The sequence below is a fragment of the Epinephelus fuscoguttatus genome, linkage group LG21 (genome assembly GCF_011397635.1).
Source record: "Epinephelus fuscoguttatus linkage group LG21, E.fuscoguttatus.final_Chr_v1".
NCBI lineage: Eukaryota > Metazoa > Chordata > Actinopteri > Perciformes > Serranidae > Epinephelus > Epinephelus fuscoguttatus.
Window position 1 is genome coordinate 36,775,566 of NC_064772.1, and position 23,814 is coordinate 36,799,379.

Genomic DNA, 23,814 nt, shown 5'->3' on the forward strand with positions numbered 1-23,814 from the left:
ATACCAGGTGCTACCTTAAAGCCCCTACAAGGAACTTTCATTTTGAGTTGATTTTGGCGACCCTGTGGACAAAAGCGGTAGTGTTTTGCCGGAATGAAGCCTACATTTCCCATGAGCTCTAGCGCGTATTGTCATAAAGACGCTTACCTGGCTCGCGCATGTGTTTGTTTTGGGGATGAATGAAACAACAAGACGGGAAAACTTTGCCCCCGCTCCTATCGGGGATCCCAGCTCACCTCTGCCGCGCCCCAGCTCCACCTCTCTGGCGTAAGCGCCACCGCCGCCGGGGTAAACGCAGCGGTCGGCTGGTAAGGCTGAAGGCCTGTTTGGCGAGCACTTCCACAGCTTCTTGGACTGAGTATGGAGCGGTGCCTCGCCTCTTTATTTCTCGGCACTCGCTGGACCCGGTCGATGCTGGATGAGGTGTTCCAGCCCCGTGGCCCCTGCTCTCCTCGTCCCCGCTGGCATGGGGTGAATCTGCGCAACCTGCGGCCTCTGTGTGTGGCTCCCCGGACAGCTAACGCCGTGGACCCGCCGGCTGCTGCCAGGATTGGGCTGGTAAATGCTAGATCGCTAGCAAACAAAACGTTTATCCTGAAGGATTTCCTGACTTCCCGAGGATTGGATTTTCTCTGTGTGACTGAGACGTGGCTGACTGTTGGTGAGTCCAGTGCTTTCACAGAACTTTTACCCGATGATTGCTGCTATTTTAACTCCCCGCGGACGTCGGGTCGAGGAGGAGGAATAGCGACTATTTATAAGAGTCACTATAAATGTAAGCAGCTAGGTAAGATGACGTGTGCCGTCTGAGTGCCGTAAATCGTTTCGTCCTGGAAGTGACCTGGGGCGGACCCGGACACAGTTTCCTAAAGGTATGGATATACACTATATAGAAATAGCTTATCTTCACACTGATGGTCTCATTTGCTGTTGTAGGTCACGCACAGACATCAGCAGAAACCAGAGACTTTTGCACATCCAGTTAAAAGTTCCTTGTAGTGGCTTTAACAGTGGAGTGCGCCACAGCCTCTTAAGGACACTAATGTTGGCCTCCAATTATTTTTGCCAGGGGGTGCCAGTGTTGGGGGCATTTGTCAGGGAGGACATGGCAAACACTGCCTTTCAGCATGTCTCCACCTCCTACATACATTTAAATATCTAACAAATTAGTGTAATTAGGGAGAAGTGCTGGTGAAGTGTTATGTTGCCTCAGTATACCCGGCTCCAGACCTCTCCAGATCAGTTGTTTCCAGTATTTGTTGTTATGCACAACAAATAGGTGCAGGGCATGCTAATGAAGTAGAGGAAGCACTTTATGCTTCATTTGCATCTCAAAATATTGAAGGATTACCTCACCCCCAAAATGATCATTTGTATATCAGTAACTCAGCCAGTGTTGAATTCATGAGGAAAATGTTTTTGTTGCAGGCCTCCACAGTGAACGAAGATTCCAAAAATGGTCAAATTCTTGATGAGTTGATGTAAACGGGGGTCCCATTTAAAAACAGCAAAACCAGGGCTGCCAGCTCTCACACACTTTTACCTTCAGTCTCCAGGTTTTCATGTTGCCCTAACAACTCTCACACTAATACAATGCAACAGCGACACAGTTCATAGGCATCACCTGTTCTGTGCTGTCTGGTCACAGCCCTGATCACTAAAGAATATGGCGACATTTTGATTCTGCTGCTGTGTCTCAAATCACATACTTCTGTACTTACACTTAATATTTTGAGAGCATAAGTGCGTTCACACTGAGAAGTATGGATAAATGCAGTGCACTGTGAGTACCTGGATGGTGCATTCAAAACGGTCAAGAAGTTGAGTGTGGAACTATGGACACTTCTGGCCCTCAATGGTCGCCATCTTGGCTACGTAGCAGAAGGGGAGGGACCACTTTTCAAACTGGAAATGGCGGCCAAGGACTGTGCGACCATGAACGTCGCTGCATTGTAAAAATACATGTGTTTTTTGCACTAAGCACCACTATACTGTTGTCAGGTATAAGCCAGCAGGATGTTCATTGGGTCCATTTAGCAGTCCGTAATGATTTGCTAACTAGCTAATTTGTGGTCGTCATTTCCGGTGAGTGCACCACGGCCGTGTTTAGTTTGAGACAACACTACCCTGTCGAAATTCACGCACTACGCCACTAAGTACATAGTGCACATAGTGTACTACATAGAAGTGTACTAACGGAAGTATGTGATTTGAGACACAGCAAGAGTCTCCACTGAATGGATCAGAGGCAAGATGAGACCAATCAGAGAGGCTGTTCTGAAGAATACTTGGAAATATTTGGGTCTTATTGGCTGACAGGTCTGTAAATTCTTCTGCGTATAAGCTGGTACTACAACATGTCGTACACCATGTTTTTGTTACCTATAGAAAGAAGTAACTTTACATATTACTCTGTATTATTTGCCCAATTTACAATGGAGACATAAAGATTCTCCTAACTCCTAACTTAACAACTCACAAAACTAAGTGATTTTGTAAGGGAGTTGCAGACTTTACGTGGTGACAGCATGGACATCCCAGAGGGCTCAGTTGGCAAGTCCAGAGGGTGGACATTTGGATGCAGTCCATGACTCACCCTTTGCGTCTAATGGCCGCTATACACTGTGCGATTTTGGGCTGTCCCAGACGAAAGATGGCCATCGTGGGAGAAACGTGGCGATATCTTTGGTCGTGGCTCTAAAACGGTGGTCTTACGTCGTGAGACAGGTTCAAGGACGGCCGTTGTCTTGCGACCAAAGATAACCTGAGATAAAATTCTGACGGTGTCAGAAATTTAGGATGACTATCTCACAGTGTGACAGCTGCTACGACCCACGTCTACTAATCAACCAATAGAAATGCAGCACGAAATGACGCAATGGTCACCGATCGCTTGCCATGGAGGTAAAGCGAACAAAAAGAAGTGTGTGGAACTCCCAGAAAGAGGAAAGTTTGGTGGAGCTGTGGCAGCAGAAGCCTTGTTGATTTGATGTTTCCTCCAGCTGCTATCATGACCGCCAGAAAAAAGACACTGCATGGAAGGAAACTGCGGAGGAACCGCAACTTCCAGGTGAGCAAGCTACCTATGGTGGCGCAGATGGATGACGTACGCTGATGACGTTGCATATTGATGTACGTTGTAACCTGTGATTCAGTAGTAAACGGCCATCGTACAGTCTGCACACATCAAACTTGACGTCGTACCAAAGTTTATTAGATCTAAAAGTCAGTGGTTGTTGGACCCATCCACCACCCCTCCCACCCACCCTACTCAGACGTTTGCCCCTTTAACTTTGTTCTTGCCCAGCTGCGTTTCCCCCGACACCACCCGGTGCCATTAAACTATACCGGCGACCAGGTGCGTATCATGCTGACGTAAAAGGACAAGTTTTTTTGTCCCTGTCTGACACTGGAAGTCACTGACCTAGTGTTGAATTTCGATGACTTCGGAGTGCGACTGTGTTGTCTGGACTGATCTGCTGATGGATCCATCTGTATTTCTCCTCATTTTCTCATCTCCCTCCTCTTACTCCTTCCTCCTCCCTAAAAATGCCAGGGCCAGGCTTACGGCTGCCAGCAGCTGTGATATATTCATTCCTCCCTCCTGCTCATGATTTAAAAACACTGGTGAGGAAGGTGACGATGGAGGCTAGAAGTCTTCTACAACTGTGGTATCCTACCAGGAACCACCAACACCTCAAGGACCTGACCACCTGTCAGAAGATCAATCTGCTGTCGATCCAAATGTACTTTACTCGGTCATCGACTGTCGTTGCTATTTAGGTAGAAAAGTGAAGCAGATGCTGGTGGTCTCATTATGCTCAAATTAGACCCCTGAACATCCAATGATTATCAAGTATTTCTGAACTATACCCCAGCTACATATTTGGTTTCACTCTGTTTGTACTCGTGTGTAGAAAGTTCTCTGCAAGTCTTTCTAGCAGTCTGATCGTGCTCTGTATGTGTGGAGGAAAAAGATGTAACCGTCAAAGTGTAAGAAAGAAACGACCCCATCACAAAACACAGCTGAAGCTGCTGATGAAATGCAGTGAAGAGAAGAAAGCAGGACTGATCTGCTGTCAGTGTCCTGAGCAGGAAGACCGTCTCCTCTCTGTGATGCTGCCAGTTCAAACTAAGCTCATCCATTTTGTTTCTGTTTGCTTTGCCTTTCGAAGCTTAAATACAACAACTGATTTTATACAAAAATCATAACATGACATGAGTTTGGTGAACACTTCGTCATTCATTGAGATACTTTCCACAATTAAAGAGATGTGTTACTATAGCAACAGTGAAAAAAACGAGGGATTCTCTACAAAATGAAATTCAGTAACAGTCGGACATAACTTCAAACAGACAGCGTTTTTCTTTCTCTTTGTCCTCTTCTGTCCCTCTGTCTAAAGGTTAGAGAAGCTTTCATTGGGTCTGCCACAGATCTCCTGTCCTCGTGCCACCTCTCACATATAACACACACATGCACGCGCGCGCACACACACACACACACACACACACACACACGCTCTTTCTTTGCAACCACAAGTTTACAGCGATCCAAAGTGACTCCTTCAAGCAGGCTGGAACAAAGGAAACCATGACAACAACATTCATTGATGTGCTCTTTTCAAACGAGGCGGTGGAGCTGGCTGTGCACAAATCTCCTCAGTAATGAGACTGAAAACCTTGGAGCTTACTATACCAACACCGAGCCTGCTCTATACTGGTGCGTGCTCTGATTCCCGCCTCTGATTTTACGCTCCCCTTAAAGATCTACAGGTTTTCAAAGTATGTTATGGTACAATTTCTTAAAGAGCGCACTTGCCTTCAGGCACTTGTATGACACAGAGATGGGATAATGATGCTCAGTGGAGGATTAAGGAGGTCTTTGGCCCCGACCACAGACTCACCTGTCGGTTTGTGGACTCCCATTTTGAAGCCTTGTGTTTCAAATTTTGGCCGTCGCCATCTTGGATTCGTGGAGCTAGAAGTGAACGAGAGTGTGTCTCAAATACTTGTAGTACACTATGTATACTACATACTTCTTGCGTGGTGCGCGGATTTCGACAGGGCGGTGTTGTCTGAAATCGCGCGCAGGGCTTTTGCTGCATTCGTTTTGTACTCGGAAGTCGGAAGTCGGAAGTGTGAATGACATCACCTCCGAGTAGACAACAGTTTTTGCATTCTAGTTGACAACGGTGGACAGGTCGGAAAAAAACATGGACACCCGCAAGAAAGCCTTTGTTGCCCTTGCACTTTCGGAGTACAGACAACTTCAAAACCATCATGCACTCCAACTGATGAAAGCTGCAGATGAGACTGACCTGATGTAAAACAAATAAGATAAAATTGCTATAAACAGTACTTTAGCAGAGTGTTTACTCACTATGTATGTGATCGGCAGCCATCTTGAATTCGTAAGTCGGGGTTGATGCAGTTGCTCCGAGTTTCCGAGTTGGAAATCCGATCTCAGGGTGCGTTCGAGTTTAAACTTCCGACTGGGAACTGGGAATTTCCAACCTCCGAGTACAAAACGAACGCACCATTTGCTCTTACTGTAGTGAGTGTTGTCAAATGTTTAATTTTTTAAAACCGTGATTAATCGCTGAATCTCAATAGTGATCAGCTAACAGGAGGCGAGTGAGATGTGGAGCTATGTCGTCTGTCTTTATACAGTCTTTGCTTGGCCCCTATGGTGCACATTTTGTGGGACTCCAAACCATCGCACATTACAGGCAGACAAGTTTTCAGCAACAGCGTGGGAGAAATATAAGACACCACATGCATTTGTGCAGGGAGTAGACCTACAGGCATAAACAGACAAGCATACATGTCTGTATCCTGCAGATGTAAAGGTACCTTGGGAAGTTTTTACCCACTAGCAGCACTATGGAATAATGTCTTTAGGTGTATTGTTTGTATCATACACGCATACGAGATTGACAGTTTGTAATATAGCCATGCACCAAAAAAGGCGGAGGAAAGAGACTCCCTGCAAGTAAATATGGATGTAAACAAAGCAGCATTTTAAATATTTAATAAATCAACTTTGTAAATGTTTCATGAGGTAAGAAATGCATTCAGCCCACTCCTGTTACAGTGTGTTTTGTTGAGTAACACTGAATGTAATCCACAGAACTCCACAGGCTCATCTGATCTTGGCGGAAAGTAAAAATCACAATACAGATAATTATGTATAAAAAAACAAACGTTGTTATTTAACTGTAAGAAACACAAGAAACATCCATCTCATGTTCATGCTAACGTGAAAATCTTTCTCAACTATTGTTGAATTTTCCAAACTATTAAATTTGTAGTCCAGGAGGAGTTGTTGTTCGATGGGCCAGACAGAAATGATTTGTTGCCAGTTTTGCAATAAATTAACCCTCTGAAAACGGAGCTCTCGCAGGTGGCTGCTGGAGGAGTTGTTCTCATGATCCTGTTTGAAATTGATCTAAAAAAACAAAACAAAGCTATAAGCGTTAGAGCTACATTCTTTTTCCAACAGGGAGCTAAGAGTTAAATCTTTCATCACGTTGCCCGCTTGCAATGACATCATTACGATATGCTACCGTGCAGTGATGCCACAGTATTGTCCTGTCATGGTCACATGATCCTGTTTAAAAGTGATCTAAAATAAAAGCTGTAAAAAGTGTTTTTTTTTTGCAGCAGCAGCAGAAAGCTAACCCCCCCGTTGACACCATGGACAAGGAGATGTTAATGATGGAGGTGCACCCAGATGTCTTCCTACTACTCCTCTGGTTTTGTGGTTCTGTTTATAGAAACTACATCTTGTTATATCGCGCGATTATGCGTGAATTCGCGAGATCTCGTGGGTCCTTGTGACTCCCGCTGTCCGGCAGAGCTGCACCGCTCCGCACAGCAAATGCAACCGGTGGGTGCTGACGGACGGCAGAGCACGCAGCGGATAACCAGCGCAGCCGTTCAACAACGGACACGCATCCAGTGGAATTCTGGCCTAAGACTCTTTGCATTGTTACATTTGCTTGCAATGACATCAGTACATTGTGCTAAAAGCTGTTAAGTAGTAAGTGAAAATGTGCGGTGGCACCAAAGGAGGAGACAAACAGGATGATGTCTGTTTTTAAAAAAAAAAAAAAAAAAAAATCCAATTTCAATACATTTATTAATCATCCTTGTTTATTGACTTACATTTAACTTGTTTAGATTTAAGGAATATAAAATACATAAAATATCAGTGCAGGCACTACAGAAATATTTCTACTGCAGATAAAACTATCCAAACAGCTTTGCACTTTGCTCATAAAGATGAACTTATCTTTAAAACTAAAAACTGTTTGCTGTTCAAATACCTTATGGATTGTTATAATATTTTGATCTTATTTATGTATTTAGAAATATTTTCAATCGATATGTTTTCTGCTTTTATTTCTTTGAATTCCATGAAAAGACATGTCCAATTTTTGTATTTTTTTTAAATTTATGACATCATTTTTATACTTTAATTAATTACCATAATTTATTGACTTACTACATCTTTTAGCTTAGTATCTGAAAATACTCCAATGTGTTCACACCAAAAGCAATGCGAAGTTTGGACATCAGAGTATTTTGTGTTGCTTCGCTTTACACGCACGAATAACTCACATCATACACACGTGAAATCATGTAATGGACGGTAGAACTTCTGCTGATACGTCCTCGGTGTCATACGACCCTGGAGGATCTCAATGCATCGCGTCTAATCGTGTCTTTACCTCGACTTTAAGTGTAATTCACTCATGCGAATTGTTTTATTCATGCCCTGTGTGAAAAAAAAAAACAAAAAACAAATAAAGACAATCACAATAAGCAAAAATGGATTTGTGTACGCTGCTGAATGAGGGCACTCCCCTGACATCATCAGACTCAGGGCATTTTGCAGAAATTCATCCACCAAATTTAAATGTTTATTTTTAATAAGTCCCTGCCAGTCCAGGGCCCCTGTACATGTCGGGCCCCTGTACATGTGAGGCCCCTAGGCTGCAGCGTAGGTCAGCATGTGCACCGGTTTATACCACACTTCATTTTCTCTGCTCTGCAGTTGCCAACAGAGTACTGACGGATCTCCACCCTCCAGAGAAGGTTTATGTGCAGCTACATATTCAACAAGCTTCTCCTTTAGGTGAGCGTTTCAGACATACCTGTACGTGACCTGCGTTTTGTGTTGTTGTTGTTGTTGTGTCTTTTTTTCCTCCCCTTTTATCTCAGTGTGTTTCTGTTGTCGGCTGTGGCCAGAGCGATGCACAGGGCCTAATGAGCTTTGCTCAAACTCACTGGCTTCATTCCAGAGTCAGCATGCGGGATCAATATGCCCTTCTGCATTAATGCGAAAACATACACAGCGGTCGCTTGGCCTCTTATGTTAAAGCCATGTTCTCACGTACATCGCTCTTATTGCACCACCACATTTGAACCCCCCCCATCCCCGAGTGGAAAAGGGGTTAGGACTCATTTAAATAACATGGAGAGAGCACTAGATCCCTTCCTCTCCTGGGTGCCTGAGTCATTAATTCAAGTGTGGGGAGAAAGAGGGAGAGGAATGAAAGAAGAGAGATGTGGATCATGTCATATACAGGTCCTGTTCCCCTCTCGGCTAATGGCTGCCCATACGTTATGAGTGGTCCAGTGTTGTCACTTATTAAACCTCAGATAGATGGCAACTCATGGTGAGGCTACAGCATTTTAGTCGCTGACAGACATTTGACACTCTGTTATAACTAGCCTGCTAATGTGACCTCCTGGATTTCTCTGTATGGCTTGAGCCAGGAGATAGCGCTTGTCAGGGGTCAGTTGCATATTAGCGAAAAGCACCGGCTTCACCTCATTTGGGAGCTGAGGGAAGCCGATCATACTCCACCCACCTCCGGCTCTCCTGCCACCGATGGCGCCGTTGATGAGCGTTTGCTTGGCCCGGAGTTCATGGCCGCAGCCCCTAGATTGATGCCATGTTGATATTTAATGATGTGCTGCCAAACAAAAGCCAACGCCGGCGCTGGATAACCCTGCCAGAAACCGTTGGCTATGCTAAATGTCATTCTAATTATCTATCCCTTTTTGCACTGAATGCAGAAGTAAATATTTGCACAATTCTTTGCCCTCTTGATCCCTCCATTCTGTCACTCGCTGTCCTTCTCTTCATCCCTGCAGCAATGTGGCTAAATGCTACGCTTTTTCTATCAGGCTTTGGCTCCTTGGATTAGGATGTCCCTGTTTGAATGAGGCATCACAAGGTTCACTGCTTACATTTTCAGGGGGCACTTTAGCCCCAAAGTTAAAGAATGAAAGAATAGAGGCAGAGACTAGAGGTAGAATAAGACAACACAATATAGTAGTAGCTGCAGTCTTCTCTGACACAACAAAATAACATGTAAGTCTACTTTATATTTCAGAACATCTTACTTGAGTGAGAGTGCTGCAGCAGGCAATGGCAAAACAGGCTGCAATGTAACCACGTGTGCATCTAATAAACGTGCTTGTTTTTGCCACTGCCAGGCTCAGGTTGGTTTCAGGAGCGTCTGACGACATTACAGGACTCTGAAACAAACAAAAGGTACAGAAAAATGTTTAATCTCTCTTCAGTCAGTTTTGTGTCTCAGTCTGTAATCTCATGAGATGACTTGCTGAAGAACGACTGTAGCCCCTTTTACACTGACAGATTTTCGGCGAATGTTGGGCCGTTTTTCCGGCAAGCTGCGAGCGTTTAGACACACAGAGCCGGATTGTCAAGTTGATCCAAGGTGCCCAATTTTCCGCCTCGTAGGGTAGACATATTGGTGGAACCTTTTTGGATTAAAAAGACGAGGCGGCCTTCCGCAACGGGAGGAGCTGTTGATGATGCCACACGTGTGAGCCACTGGCGGTGGATAAACAGGAAACAGCTGATAGCAGGAATTAGCGAGCAGCTAGTAGCAAGAGGGAAACACAAACCTGACAGACACTGTAAAGATGAGCTACTGGGGAGACAAGGAATTGCGCGCCCTCCTTGTCCTCGCAAACGAAGAGGCCATTAACCGTCAGATGACGGGGACGGTGAAGAACGGGCCGACTTATGAGAGAATCGCCGAAGGACTGACCAGCCGCGGCTTCCCTCCCACGTCACTGTTTACGTCACACGCTGAGCTACACGTTTTGTTACTTGCTCACGCCCCCCATTGCCCCGAAAAAGGCACATTTCTGTATAAACAAAAGTAGGTAGGCGGCATTTTGCTGCACTCCCCGATTTTGTTTTTATACTGCCAATGCTGAAAAAAGACTGATTGGGCTTTCCTGCAAATTTGCACAGTTCCTGTTTAAAAAAGGCTAGTGTTACTGTTATCAGAAAAAACAAAACAATGGTTCTTGTTTGCGAATTGTCCAGACAAAATGACGACTCTTTGCAGAGCTTTTATTGGAATATCTTTGTGGTATAGGGAGATGCTTAAGATGGAGCTAGTGCTGTGTGCTACAAACAGATTCTAACACTCTTGTCCAAACACTGCACCTTTCAGATCGTTGGGTCTCCAGTAACCGTGCTGACCAGGATGAAGATGAAATCCTACACCTAAGTGCTCACATCTAAAGAAAAATGCTGTTCCCTGAGTGGAGAGACCTGCTGCAGACAGAGTGCAGGTAATGCTTTTATTTTATCGTGTTGACCTGTCACTGGTACTAACAAGAACGTGCCAAAGAGAATGATCTTAGCCTGTGTAAGAAGTTTGTTTTGGTCTCACTCCCTCTTGACTTTAGCTTGTTGTTTACCCTTCTCATTTCCATTTCTCTTCTCGTGGGCTGAGCTGACAATCAGTGACTTCATTCACCAACGGGCTCCACTGCCACTGACGCTAATTCAACGTGTTGAATCACCACAAAAAGCCAACAGGGGCCTACGAGGGACAATGAGGGCGGTAGACGTTCACCAACGGCCCCACAGCTTGAAAGTCCCCACAGAACAGCCAGGAGGGATGGTGGGCGGGTCCAACAAACCCAGGACTTTCACCCGAAAGCCAAGAGCTTTTATTGCTTAAACCAAATCACTTGCTGTTGTTGCACAAGGAATTAAATGTGAAGGTGTTTACTGATGTTGTACTGATGATGTTTATTTAGAAAAAGGCTGCATCACATTTCCTGTGAAAGCAGAAGTGCTTTTTGAAAAGACACGTGTGTAAATCAACACACTGTCCTGACGTGCAATATATAGTTGTGAACGACAACCAACCAAGCAGCGATATGTGACAGGTTGGGATGAGAACAGGTTGCTCAATGTGTTTTCCAGCAAATTAGTCCCAGCTATAGTCATCTGCAGGCATCTGTTTTAAATAAACACCTTTTACTTCAGTGTGTTCAGACTTACATAACTCAATGCCAGTGACACTTGAAAAAAATCTTACATGTTACCTTTCACACGAGACCATGCATGTACGTGTACTTCAAATAGAACAGGAACAGCTTTCAATTTACTTTGGTATGCCTTGGATAAGCACATTTTACAGGGATGGTTTAAGTGCATGAATTAGACATGCTGGACCACAGTCAGCACTGAAAATGATTCTTTTCATTTCAGCTCATTTGTAATGACTATCACAGAATTGCATTTTCAATAACTGCATTAAAAAGCCACACCATGCCAGACAAATGATGACATGGAAACAGAGCTCGACTGTTAATGTTGTATTTATGATCACCCAGAGTAACACTAGTGGCGGGGCGTTGTGGATTACAGAATGTATTGATTGAGATTCCATTCATTACGTTCATGCTCAGAGTCATTTTATCTGCACTTAGCAAAGCTTCAGCCCTACATGCACAGTAAATGCAACAGGAGAGGAAAAAAATCATGCAGAAAAGAAGCAGAGACAAGTGGACTCTAGGTGTATTTTTAGACTCACTGGACCATGATAAGTCAGTGCGTTTCAACCAGCACAGGACGAGAAATGGCAACGCAAAGGCATAGTGACGTGTGGACAACATTCAGACAGGTACCCGCTGCGCTGGCTGCAGTGTGTATTGCTCTGGCCCCTTGGCTGCTGCCATTTTGTCTTCACAGTGTGACATGGAACCTAAGCACAGCTCCGACCTGAGAGAGAGGGAGAGGGAGAGCGGTCACGCTTGACCTTTCTCTGTTTCCCAGTAAATCAAGACTACTCTTCATATCTAATGATGCAGAAACAGTCAAACATGACCTTTGAAGTTACAATACTGTAGCGTGGCACCACAACACCCCCTCCCCCCCACCCGCACCCTCAATATCCACCAGCACCTACATGGATTGCTGATTTCCACACTTACACGGCTCCCAAATCAAGACAAATGGTTAGGAGCGCTAAACATAATCAGTATGTAATTGACATTGATTTGCGAGATTAAGCGTGGAAAGTGTTGCGAGGTGCAGGGAGGGAGGTGCTGGTGTTTAGGGCATGGATACATATTGTAGGAAGGTGTTATGAGTTTCAGCTTTACGTGGGAGTTTGATCAGCTGTTTAAACAAGCTTACTGAGGCATGGCTTATAGCTGTTTACTGCTGGGGAAGGAGTTTGCAGCAGCGTTTGACAGATGTAAGTCCTCCAGTTGTTGAATTAAGGACAGAGAGATAAAAATACAAATGAGGAAAGGCAGAGATGTGGAAAAAGGCAGGCAGGGATTTAGAAACCGAGGTTTGTGCTGCCAATCAATGGTGGAATACAATAACAGCTATCCATCTCTCTTCATTACCAGCCCTTGTCCCTCTGATGATTTCCCGTTGACCATAATGTCTGTCTTTACTGCTGGGGGGCCTTGCCCATCTGCTGTCATCTCCGCGCTTGTTAGGAAGTATAGCCCTCATCAAAAGGAGAATCATGGGGGCATTTCATTGCGCTGCATAAACATCCATCCCCCCCCCCAGTCCCCATCTCTGTCGTTAACGCGGTCCTGAGAGAGCAGGAGACAGAGGGAAGAGCAGAAAGGCCGATAGGTGAGAGAGAGGGCTCCACAATGGCACGTCATCCTCGCCATTGTCTGGAAATAACTTGTTAGTGTTTGAGTTCCCCCGATTATTCCTGGATAATTGGCCGCTGGGAGGGGGAGGACGGACTGTGGGTGTGTGTTGGGGGGGATGTTGTTATGAGGGCAATTATTCCAACAGACTAATTACTTATTTTTCCCTTACGTATATTAATAGTTGTTTTTTTTTCCTTTTTCATGTGCTTTGAGGTGATGTAACTAGGTGCCCTCTAGTGGGCGTAAAACACGGCCTCGAGTCTTACTTTACATTAGTAACATTGAACAAACTGAGCTGGTATTTTTGGGGGGATTACAGAGGCGGATAACCATAAGGACAAACTGTATCCAAGGCCCTGGAATCTGTGATCGTTCTGTAGATGACATGACAGCAAACAAGCATTTGCCATGTAAAGATATAGTGAAGTAATGGCATACCGCTCTGCACTGAGGTTACGCTGTCGCAACCCACGGTGTCGTTACGCAACTCAGTGGTGTTGTTAGGCCAGGGCATTCCATGATGACATCACACAGTTGCTACAGATTTGTCGGCTGCACATCCATGATGAGAATCTCCCGTTCCAGCACATCCCAAAGGTGCTCTATTGGACTGAGATCTGGTGACTGTGGAGGCCATTGGAGTACAGTGAACTCATTGTCATGTTTGAGATGATGTGAGCTTTGTGACATGGTGCGTTATCCTGCTGGAAGTAGCCATCAGAAGATGGGTACACTGTGGTCATAAAGGGATGGACACGCTCAGCAACAATACTCAGGTAGGCTGTGGTGTTTAAACCATGCTCAGTTGGTACTAAGAAAATCTCCCCCACACCATTACACCACCAGCAGCAGCAGCAGCCTGAAGCGTTGATACAAGGCAGGATGGATCCATGCTTCCATCTGAATGTGGTTTTTCCAATCTTCTATTGTCCAGTTTTGGTGAGAAAACCCGTGTGAATTGTAGCCTCAGTTTCCTGTTGTTAGCTGACAGGAGTGGCACCTGGTGTGGTCTTCTGCTGCTGTAGCCCATCTGCTTCAAGGTTGGACAAGGTGTTGTTGCTTCAGAGATGCTCTTCTGCACACCTTGGCTGTAAATTTGTGCTTTCATGTTTTCTTGCACCTGTTAGTGGTGCTTCTTGTCCTGTTGTTCTTGTCAGGACATGGAAATTCACCAGTCTGTAAATCTCCTCCTGCCAAATGCTGCTAGCTAGAGGCTAGCTAGTCAGGTTGAAGTTTTCAAATGTAAACATCAGTGAACATTGAGGAAAAGATGGAGAACAGTGGGCACCAGCTGAACTGGCATCTTGCTAGCTTCTGTACAAGCATTGGAAAATAAAGTGGACGACCTCAGGATATCACAGACTGTAATCTGACTATATAATGACGAAACCTCTGTCTGTGTGTGTGTGTGTGTCTGTTCCATGTTTTTCTCCTCACTGACTTGGTCAATCCATGTGAAATTTGGCACAGTGGTAGAGGGTCATGGGAGGATGCCAATGAAGCAATATTACATCAATTGGCCAAAGGGGGGCGCTATAGCAACCCATTGAAATGTCAAACTTTGAATGGGCATATCTCATGCCCCGTATGTCGTAGAGACATGAAACTTTGCACAGAGATGCCTCTCCTCATGAGGAACACATTTGCCTCAAGAACCCATAACTTCCGCTTATATAGATTTTCCGCCATTTTGAATTTTTTGAAAAACACTTCAAATGGATCTCTTCCTAGGAAGTTTGAGCGATCTGCATGAAACTGGGTGAACATAATCTAGGGAGCAATATCTAAAGTTCCCTCTTGGCAAAAGTTGGAAGTGGAAGTGAGGTGCTGCTGTGGATCACTGCTATACAGCATTTAGCTGTGAGGAGCGAGCATACACCCATCTTGTTGGGATTGGGATGTGTGGACACTTAAATCATCCCACACCCAGAAACCATGGATTACCAGAATTATTGGGAACGTGGACAGTTATAAAGCTGCAGCCAACAATGTGAGAAGACAAAAAAGGACTGTGTGTAAGAGGTTAATGACAGGAACATTTGGTGGCTGATGAGTCACTGATTGGTTGGTTGGGTGGTCAATAATAAAAATGTATATATCAAAAGCAGGGACGGGGGCAGTTTTAGGTATCACAGTAGCCTTAGTTCAAAAACTGCTCTGCTTTTTCAACATTTAACCACATGGTTACTAATGAAATCACACACACTCACACACACACACACACACACACACACACATACACATCACCATCTATTCTTCCTATGCAGTGTGTTTAGTCATTATTTGTGCACAGCTACTGAATCTGCAGGCAGATTTATGACACAACTACCCAGCCTTTATTATGAATTGATGCTGTTTGGTTTCCAATTTCTGAATGCTCCTCCTCCCCCACTCCTGCTCTCCTCTGTGTTGTTACATCCCTTCTCTCTGTTTCCTGTCCACCTCTCTGCTGTAGCAGGCTGATATGGCCCTGTTGGTGCTGGCAACCATCCAGAAGACCTGGATAATGGTGTAGACGCTCGAAAACAGGCAGTACAGCTGTCAGTGCTGTGCAGCTCCACCTCTGGAGGGAGGAGTCACTGGGTCAAGATAAACGGGCTGGGATGGACGGATGGGAGGGTGAGAGATGGAGAAAAGGAGGGGAGGAAGTAGGCAAGAGGAGAAAAGGAGGCTAAGAGAGAGATGCAGGAGAGAAGAGGAGAGTGATGGATATTGAAAAAAGGTAGAAGAGGTGGAGGGGAAAGGATGGGTGGAGAAAGATGGTGGGGAATGGAGTAAAGAGGAGGAGATAAGAAGAGGGGTAGGAAGAGGAAAGGGGTTGGGTAATAAAGAGAAGAGAGCTGGGAGGAGGGGAACAGAGTGAGAGGGATTGAATATGGAAAAAAAGAGACATTGTCTATTTGCATTGGACACAGTCTGTAGTGTTGTGTGCTCCCATAGATAATCAGTATGGTTAATTAAAGAGAAATAAAACCATAAATAATGACATCCTAATCTTATCATCATCATCATCATGTCTCCATTGTTGTTGTCATATTTTTAGAGGATAACATTTTCCCTTGCCCTGTCTGTTTTGAGTTCATATTGAAATTTTTTCCAGTGGCATTTTCATAGAATACAAAGTGGTGATAAAATAAAACATGCACTGTCTGTACTGCACTGTCCATAGTTGCACCATCCTCCACTGTCCTGCAGTATGCTGACGTGGCCTACAATATGCTCCGCTATCCTTAGTTGCACCATGTGGCCATGTCCTGTGATATGCTCCACTGTTCTTCCATATACTCCAGTGTCCTTTGTTGCGCTAGGCTCTATTATCCTGCGCTGTGCTCCACTGTCCTGTAATAAGCCCCACTGTCCTAAGTTGCATCACGCTCCACTGTCCTGCAGTATGCTTCAGTGGCCTACGATATGCTCCATTGTTTCGCGATATGCTCCGCTATCCTTGCACTATGAAGGTGTGAAAAGCTCTGTTATCCACTGTCATACAATATGCTCCACTGTCTCGTGCTATACTCCGCTGTCCTTAGTTGCACTATGCACCATTGCCCTACTGTATGCTCCTCTATCCTGTGATATGTTCCACTCTCCTGTGCTGCGCTCCACTGTCCTACGCTGCCCAGCACGATGTTATAGTCTGGGCTAGAAAGATTCTTGTAGGAAGACACCAGATAATCTTACCTGACGATGTTTTTACATTGATATGCACATTTATATCTTCTATATGTCTTTATATTATTCTGTCTAATGTTGTCAACAAATATGGTCCCCCTTAATGTATGAGATCCCAGTCCTGGGTACACAAGTCATCGGTTGGATGTGTGAGAAAGGATGTAGAAAGGATTTCTGTGAGAAGTCAGGAAGAGGCCTTTGTTAAGGAAGTAAAAAACAGACCATTGTATACACATAGTGACATATTTTTCGAAGTGAGCAATGCCATTTAATAGATTTTATCTCCTGTATGTCCATACATTTACCTTTATAATCCTGTGTCTTAATTGCGGTGAGGTAGACCCAGTGTGTACAATGTTCCATTGTCTGTGGATATTCTCATTTATCCAGGTCAATTCCATTTTGGCAACACTTAAATCGTAGGCAACTGGACTTTGATTTTGTCTAGAAGACGTTTCGCCTCTTATCCAAGCGGCTTCATCAGTTCTCAACGCATCGGTCTGACTAGTCCTCACTAGTCTGACAAACAGTGGAGTAAGACTCAGGTTTTTAACCTCTGTGGAGGTGTACACCCACCACCCTCATAAGACAATACTTCGTTAGTGGAGTTTCACTGGACCATTGTTTGGGTCAGGTGAGTCACACTAGTGAACGACAGTCGTTAGGAGTGAGTGGGGCCACTGGTGAGCAACAGTCGTTAGGCATAATATGTGGTTACCAGTGAACGACTGTCGTGTTTCTTTGAGCCACTTGAGGTTAGTTTCGGGCAGTCTTTGTTGTTCAATCTCTTAGGTACAGCAGCAAGGGCCGCATTGTAAATGGGGGATAGGTGGTGTCTCAGGCCAGGCGTCTCCCCCTTTTAGAGACGGCTTCTCTATTTCCACTGTTTGTCAGACTAGTGAGGACTAGTCAGACCGATACATTGAGAACTGATGAAGCTGCTTGGATAAGAGGCGAAATGTCTTCTAGACAAAATCAAAGTCCAGTTGCCTACGAGTTAATTGTTGCCAAAATGTTCCATTGTGTGTCTGTCTCAAAACGTTGAATAAACGACCTTGATAATTCTTCTTCGTCTAATTGATGGTTCTCAGAACTACTCATTCCTTCTGCTAGTCCTATTATTATTATCATTCTGCTGTTATTATGAGGCTATTGTTGTTTTGGAACCAACAGGTGCAACTGCAATGCTCAGCCCACCCTTGAAGACAAATCGGTCCAAGGCTGACGTGTAAAGGTGACGGAAGGGACAGTGCAGATGATCCTTTAACCAAGTGAACTTCCTCCAGGAAGAGAATGTCCGGACTGAAGCTGGTTACCCCACAACGAGAGAGTGCAGCATCCTCCTTGGCTGAGCTGTAATATTAGATACCTTAGTGGTGCTAGCAGTAGATGCATGCATCCTTTTACAGAGCCATTCATGGCGAAGAAATATTACCACTCATAGACACCCAGCGTGATTGGCACCCTTGGGAAAAAAATGAAGCGTGAGATGCCAATGCTACACTCACCATCTTTCAGGGAAAGCTGAGGAAGAATGTGTGCACACAAGTGTGGGCCCACGGCAAAGCAAGAGTTGGTGACGTACTATATAACAGCAAGTATGGCATGAACTTCCTGGACCATGTGGATGGCCAGTGGCCAAATCCTCTTCAAAGAGTGCGGCAAAATAGCCTGGTGGAAATTCATGCAGCAACCGGCAGTGGAGCTAAGAGCAGAGTTCATGGAAGGTGAACTCAGTCAAGATCTCAGTCAGCAGCACAGCAGTGGCAGTGCCAGGTCCTGTACGGGTTGATAAGCTGCAGGAATTAAGACTTAAACATGACAGCCTAGTGTTTATTTTCTGGTCCTAACCAACAGTCAACATTATTTGTGTTCACTGTAGCTGGTGAAGCAATATCAGGATAGCACCAAAAATGCCGCATGAGGCCGATAGGACAGTTAGGACACAAGTTCATCAGTAACTGCTGTCCTCTGAAAATAATGCTTGACTGATGAATGATTTCCCTGGAGATAAATGCATTTCTCTATCATGCACCTTTTCTCTGAGTCTCCCTCACATCCCTGTTGGAGGAGCTTAGAAAAGACAAGACTGGAGGAAAGTGATGAGCCATGTTAGCCAAATGTAAAGCACCTGAGACAGAAACTCAGAGAGTTAAGGATAAAGATTGTATAAAGAGGGGATGGGCGGGAGGTAAAGGAGAGCCAGAATAAAAACGAGGAAAAAGAAAAGAAAAAATAAAGAGGAGGGAGGCTTTTAAAATAATTATCCTGACCATAGTAAGAATGTCTACAGAGACTTTAAAGAAGCTGTGGCTGCAGAGGCCACTGAGTCCAGTTAAATCACTCAAGGCCAGTTACACAAGCAGCAGCACAACACACTGTAACAATTCATACTGTACATCCAATAAGCCACACTCAGCAGCACCACAGCCTGCATTATACATGTGTGAAAATCAGCAGGCAGCACAGTATTACATTCTGATATCTATTCATCACAGCTATAAATAATTTACCTCCACTGTGTGGAAAAAAAACATATTTATAAAAGGAAGCACAGTATGGAGCTGAGTGCAACAAATCATACGATGGTCATGTTCCCATGTGTTAAAGCAACGTGTGTGACACTCTAATGCACCTCAAAGGGACAATTAATCCCAAAGGAGACTTGCAGCACACAATGGACAGAAATCAATCCACCAATTAATTAATCATTCATTCCAATGAAATCAATCATTTGTCGCATGAAATTATATAAAATACAATTGCAGTAAAATGTTATCTTGTCAGTTCCTTCAAATCAGGCATTAAGAAAGACTACCAGTAAATCGCATGTATTTTTTCGCATAGACTATCCAACTGCAGTCACTTGGACACAAATTGTGCACAAAAAGAATTGTGGGTGCTTCATACCAGCTGAGCATATAGATACAGAGCGCAACGCGTCATAATCTGAAAGCCACGCCCCCAAAGGGGAAACAAGGCCCGCTTTCCCCTCCGCTTCTTCGCTCGTCCGCTGTCATTCTACTTCCGCAGCTGCGCCTTCAAGTCTCCTCAACTGAATTGCTAGCTAGCTAAAATTATTAGCTATAGCTAGCTAATAATTAGCTAATAATAAGATGGCAAAGGATTATTTTAGCACGCTATGCCTCCAGAGAGGCAACGGTACATTGATAAGCTTAATATTGCCGCTCTACCTCAGTGTCCCTTCTCCTTACCTTGCTCGTCTTGTTAAAAACATGATGTGGAGATTCTTTTTTAAAAAGATGAGCATTTGGGCATGCTCAGCCGTCAGCCTGCTCCTACTACCAGCACAGGTTGTTGTTGTTTTGAGACATGCCTCTACATGCTGGTAGATTGATACAGTGCTAGAGCGGAGCGCTGGAATGGACTGCTTGAATCGCGGAGCGCTGGAATGGACTGCTTGAATCATGGACCGCTGGAATGGACTGCTTGAATCGCGGAGCGCTGGGCACAATTATAACAGTAGTTGCATTCATACTGTCAATGCTTTAGCTTAACATACATAAATACAGTTAACTGTTACTCTAACAAATACATTTGGAGGGTTTGACAAAGTGTTTGCTGCACACATAGACATACTGAGTGTCAGGATCCCACAGTTTCTTCCCTGTTGAAGCCTCACGTTTTATTGCCTGTGTCCACTTTTGTCTTCTACAAGGTTCCGTTTTTCTGCTCAGCAGCTGATAAAAGCTAAGCTCTGGGTTTTTATTGGCCGTGCTGCCCACCACACAGCAACTTTTCGGCATTTGGACTTAGTGAAAACTCAACAGGCTGGAAACGGAGGGGGAAAGTGTGAGGGGAAAGCGGGCCTCGTTTCCCCTTTGGGGGCGTGGCTTTCAGATTATGACATGTTGCGCTCTGTCTCTATAGGCATATACATTTAAAATTGTCCAAAGGAAGGACTCTGTCCTAGTGATGGCCAAATGAAGCCTCATGAAGCATCGTCTTTATTTTCTGAGCCCACTAGATGGCGCACGTGGTTTAAAGAGAGAGGCTCAAAGAATGGCAATTCAGTGAGGTTTTAACCTTTTTTTGAACAAAAAGCACCATCTAGTGGGCTCATAAAATTAAGTAAGTGCTTCATGAGGCTTCATTTGGCCATCACTACTCGGTCCTCAGCAGAATTCGAAGGATCCTTGACACTGGAGCAGTTCTACGGCGTAATCTGATGACATAGCCTCCTTGAAATTTAGACGTTTAAGGATCCTTCTTTGACTTTGAGAAGGACTGATAGATGTGCAGCAATGACAATATCCATAATCACTATAAAATAATAAGACTACTAATACCAATACTTTTAGTGGGCATCAGGCAGGACCGACATAGCAGGCGCAACCGCAATGGTTGGCACCATGGTTCATGGAAAACCTGTTAGACAAGAAAGAACAAACACCCAGGGGAAGATGCTAACTCAGTAACAGGCATTCATGGGACATAAATGTGTGCAGATGGAGGGACAGACAGGAGCTCAATGTATCATGGGAACTCCCCCAGCAGTCTAGGCCTATAGCAGCATAATTAAGGGATGGTTCGGGGCTCACCTGAGCCAGCCCTGACTATAGGCTTTATCAAAGAGAAACTTCTTAAGCCTACCCTCAAATGTTGAGAGAGTCCACCTTACGAACCCAAACTGGAAGCTGGTTCCATATAAGAGGAGCCTGAGAGATAAAGGGTCTGGCTCCCACTCTACTTATAGAGAATCTAGGAGCCACAAGTAATCTTGCTTCGAAGAGCGCAGTGCTCTCGTGGGATAATACGGTATTATGAGCACTTTGAGATAATTTGGTACCTGACCATTAAGAGCTTTGTTGGTGAGGAGAGGGTTTTTCAATTCGATTATGGATTTTACAGGGAGCCAGTGCAGAAGCTAATGCTAAAGCTTTTATTTTATCAACACATATGTCACAGCATTCTGGATCAGCTGGACAGTCTTAATGGAGTTATTGGTGCAGCCTGATAATAAGGAATTGCAGTAATTTAGCCTGGAAGTTACAAATGCACGGACAAGTTTTTCTTTTTTTGAGACAGGATGTGCCTGATTTTTGCAACGTTAGGCTGCAGCGATGTCTGCCTTTCTTAAAGTATAATGGGAGATGGCACTCGGCTTGCACTGCTCAAACTGCCAAAAGCTGCATTTAAGAACTTAGTAGCAATGTCTCTTTCCAGAAATCATGACACGGTTACTCGAGACAATCCACAGACCTCCATCTATACAACCACCTTCTGTGAACACGCTTCAGTCACCTTTAACACTTAACAAATACAGTCTGCTTTGCAAAATTAGGCATTTCCAAGGCGTTAATAGACAAAGAGAGTGGCCTTCATGTGTGCCTAAATGTGTGTATGTAAGAGTGTGTTTGTGTGTGTGAGACCTGCCCTGTCTGACATTGCCATATAATGCCTGATAAATGGCCGTCTTTATTAGAAACCATTAATAAGGCGGAATGCCTCTCACCTCCCATCCTCTCAAAGACAATGTGTGTCAACATGAACAATTACCGGGCTGATAAAACACATGCGGCCCCGTCTACTTCATCGCCAGGGCCCTGATAGATTACAGGGGACATTTATTTAGCTGCAGAGGAGCCCAGATGAATCCTTTAATATATCTGTTGGCCTGTGATCTCCACACAGAGAGTCTCGCCGGATGAGGGATGACTTTCAGAAGTTTCTGCTTCTTATTGCATGCATATATGATCAGAGTGAATCTGGTTGACTTGTCCTGTCTTTATTTTGGTCTCTGAGTCAAAATACTGATGTGTAGCAAATGGATCACTTAACCAAGCCAACAGAGAGAGACCAGGCTTAACCTTTCGGCAAGGAAGGCATCTGCCAGAGAGCCCAAACCGAAAGGGACCCCGAACAGCTGTAGTTTCTTTTATGATGTTTAGATATAAAACACGCACAATAATCATCATCGGCAGTCACTCAAGGTGAGTATGACTCCATAATGGGTTGTCTACTTGTCAGTATTCAGATGGTTCTAGAGGCTGATCCACCATCCACATACTTTCGTGCAGTGTGAGCAGTGGTTCAGTGCAGTGTTCCTAGGTCTCTGGAAAGGCTTAAGGTCACACGGGAAGCGAACAGCGGCCTGGTGGGTGAAAGTCTGGGGTTTGTTTGACCAATCCACATCCCCTCCTGTTCCAGCTTCCACCTCCTCATATTACATTATTGTCAGACTGACGGCATGTGGTGGCTTTATTTGCTAAACCCGGTAATGAAAGGTGCCTTTTTGCCTCAGTGTCTGCTGCCGAAATCACTGAAAAAGCGGCAGTATTTGTCAAGTTCAGAATGAGAACAGGTTTGCCTTGATGTCTGTATCTCAGGTAATGTTCATGGTGGCTTAAATAAAATATTTGATAGTATTTACCATCTTTTGTTGTGAGAAGATGGTAAGATGGAAACAAGTGGCATTTTACATTTTTTTAGTGGCAGTGACTTCTGGTGTCAGACACTGATGAAAAAAGCTGTCCTCTCATGTCGGCATGATTCGCAGCGACTCACCCTTGGTTTAATGGCGCCCCAGGGAAACACAGTGGGACAGGAACTAAAGTTAAGGTGGTAAAAGTCCAAGTAGGGTGGGCAGGAGGGGGATGGGTCCCTTAACCATTGACTTTCACCTCAGAGATTGGTGTTCACTTCCTGTTTGTAAAGCCAAACCCTGTTCTTTTTTCCTGAACCCAACCGCGTTTGTGTTGGCAAAACATAGCTACCTACATTTGTTGTTGAAGGAAAAAAACACTATTCAAAGTGTTGTACCGACGTAGTGCTTTTATTTTGAAAGAGACTGTATGCAAACTGTACATTTCCTGTGAAAACAGAAGTGTATTTTGAAAACAGACAATGCATGTAACAGGCTGAAGTTGACATGGCGTCCCAGAACGTCAACAACCAACACACCCAGGGTACCTTGGACGTAGTGATGGCCAAATGAAGCCTCATGAAGCACTTACTTTATTCTATGAGCCCACTAGATGGCGCTTTTTGTTCAGCAAATGGTTAAAAGCACACTGAATTGCCATTCTTTGAGCCTCTCTCTTTAAACCATGAGCGCCATCTAGTGGGCTCAGAAAATAAAGAAAATGCTTCATGAGGCTTCATTTGGCCATCACTACTTGGACATTATATGTGGACGTGGAAAGTCCA

The 23,814-nt window shown here is 44.5% G+C and overlaps 1 long non-coding RNA gene across 1 annotated transcript; it reads left to right on the plus strand.

Moving 5' to 3' along the window:
• The first annotated feature begins 9,467 nt into the window (after window positions 1-9,467).
• LOC125882036 (uncharacterized) lies at window positions 9,468-10,889 on the plus strand. Its single transcript, XR_007448292.1, has 3 exons — window positions 9,468-9,568; window positions 10,506-10,626; window positions 10,791-10,889. It is a non-coding gene; the product is annotated as an uncharacterized LOC125882036 (long non-coding RNA).
• Window positions 10,890-23,814: the final 12,925 nt, after the last annotated feature.